We start from the raw sequence: 3,032 nt of genomic DNA, 5'->3' as shown, positions 1-3,032 counted from the left end.
GCTCATAGATAGCTATACACAGATGCCTCATTAGCAGCCGACCTCCGCCATATTGGAGCGGTCCGTGAACATTCGAGAGTGGGTTCGAGACAGCGTCTGTAACTGTAATTAGACGCATGTATGAAATAGACTTCAGCAGATTATTTTGTACAACTAACACAAAACAACAAGAAGAAGGCGTCAGCTGACACACGACATTAAAAAGTTATCATAGCAAAAGTAAACAAAAAAAACACATTAAAAGTGCCATAGTTATAACATGTAATATTGAGCTAATACATGTATAAAAACACAAACCAACGCATTGACTTCCCATTTCATCAGGAATTTAAATCTCGGCGTTGTGGCAGCATCATTGATTCCTACTATGAGTGACGACACGCTAAAAGTCGCAAGATGGCCGCCGTGCCTACGTATCTGGAGCGGTCGAGGGTGTATCTACGTATACATCTATGGCGCAGCTCATCTCCTGTCACTCATCCGGGTACTTCAGCTGAAGGCCTTTTCTGATGAATATTAATCGCGTCTTGCTACTGTTGCTTGGAAACCTAAACGTAAGATCATTAATATTTAAGACCCTGATGAATATTAATCGCGTCATGCTACAGTTGCGTGGGAACCTTAAACGTAATGTAATTTATATTCAATCAAGACCATGATCAGGACCCAAACCGTCAGCACACGTCGTCACATATGATCTATGATGCAGATATTTCTTTTTCTTTTTACAGTCAATTATTGGGTAACCTTCCACACATTTAACATAATTAATATTTATGAACCAAGCCTTTATTATAATAGGATAGGAAATTTGCAGAGGATCATTGTTCGATTATATAGGCTACGTTATGCCACTTTGTGGATGGAATTATAATTTAAGTAGGCTAATAATTTAGTAGTTCATTCTTAGTAATTTTAGTAAGTTTGTTAACATTATTTAATGCATTGCGGTTGCGAACTAACATGAAACAAACAATAAACAATTAGATTTTTTACTAAATAACATTACCAAAGGTTAATGAAAGCAGCTTTAAAAAAATATATTTTCATTGGTGGTTCATGCAAGTTAATGCATTTACTAATGTTAACAAATGGGTTAACTTCTTGTAAAGTGTTACCAAAACAATAATACTAGACAAGTGACTGTTTTCAATTATTACTATTACTTTGGTGAATTAACAACCCTAATCCTTCACTGATGAGTGAGATATTGTTTTTATAGTAGGAGACGTGGTGTTGTTAAACGTCAAGGGCATAATGCAATTCAAAAGTTTTTACATTGTAAGAAGTCTTTGAATTATGAACGGTTATTTAGATTCATTAGCATTAATTAGGTTAAAATATTAGATTGTATGGGTTTAAAATCAGATCAAAATTAATGGCCGGTGATATCAAAGTTTTCATTGTGAATAATAGGTGATCCAGACTCATCAAGAATGCAGGAGAATAGCTCATGTAAAAGAAAATTAACCACACAAGATCAAACTTGTGTTATATCTTTGATAATAAATTGAATTGTTATAAAGACAATGTTCCACTTAATACCATAAACCAGACAGAAGCTGGACACATTCCGATTCTTTAGCAGATAAGAGTGATGAGTGTTTATGTTAGTGTTTAAATGTTTACTACCAGGCTCTTATTTTGAGACTTCCTTAAAGTTCAATGAATATAATGAATAATCATTGTGAACATTTACATATATCAGCATTCACAATTGTATTTCTTCAGACTTATTAGGTAGGAAATTTGTGATTTTGAAGTGATGAGTTTCATGTTGAACAACCTTCATAAAGTATTTAGTCATACTTACTGTAAACGTTCTTCTATGTGTACTTTCAGTTTTAGCTCTAGAGTAGGGTGGTGTCAAGAGGATCATTATATAAATAGTTCCTGTCAACAAGTGAAGAGTCACCAACTCATCCACTCAGTTTTCAAGGTCAGATAGTTTGCACGGTGACACTAAACTGTGGATTGTTTTCCATATTTGATGAAAAATGGGGATGGTTTCTCTTTGCTGGATATCATGGCAATACTGTCCTTGATCAGATTATTTCAGGAAATTCCGCAAGAGAAAACTACAAAACAAACTTGACCAGATAAATTGCCATTCATTGTAAAGCATTAGCTATTGTAAAGGTAATTTCATAATGGGCTGTTTTGGCATTTTAGTACTGGAATTTATTTTCAAGGAAGTCTCTATTAATGGCTAGTTTAGTAACATATAATCAGCTAGTCAGCTTGAGATCTTTTCCATCTAAACTGTGTTTATCTTGGGTAATGTTTTTTGAGCAGTAGGATAATCTCTTTAGCCAGAATATCAGTTATAAAATAAAAATCAAACTTTGACCATGGCAGACTGGCAATTCATTCATTAAAAAAAATATCCTTGTTTCCAGTAGTCAAAACAACGGCATGGAATATTGCACTTACTGTACATGCTCAGATGACATTATTTTTGGAATTTCACATGTTCACATGGTGCCCCGAATCATATTCATCCGCACAGTAATGCAGAGCCGAAGCACAACCAAAAACAATGTTCTTCCTCAAAACGTTACATAGTGTACCTTTAAAAAAGTTCTTACTTTAGCTATATTTTGACACAAGTATTACAGCCATATTTTATGACTGATGGATTCATTTAAACAAGGTTTTTACTTCAACAATGTGGAAAGACTCAGAAGGAATTTTTTTACAATTACTTTTTATGCCACAATAAAACTGACAGAATTTTTTAGTTTTTAATAACCTTTAGAACCCTGATTCGACTTGGATCATAAATACAGTCCTCTTCTAATCCACTCGGTACCATTCCACACTTTGCAGGGACCCACGCAGAGTCATAACCCTGTTGATGCCAGGTTTTCTGTAAGGGATGATCCTGATGATTGATCTTCTTCACTTTTCCCACACGAACACTTAATTTAAGAATGGCTAGCAGTTGTGCTCCAGCATTTATAGGGTAACGAGAAGCTTTCTCTTTATTCCGGCTCACGTAGACTCCTGCACCGAGCATGCCATCAGAAGAG

The sequence above is a fragment of the Phoxinus phoxinus genome (assembly GCF_949152265.1).
Source record: "Phoxinus phoxinus genome assembly, chromosome: 13".
NCBI lineage: Eukaryota > Metazoa > Chordata > Actinopteri > Cypriniformes > Leuciscidae > Phoxinus > Phoxinus phoxinus.
This window is presented reverse-complemented; position numbering follows the sequence as displayed.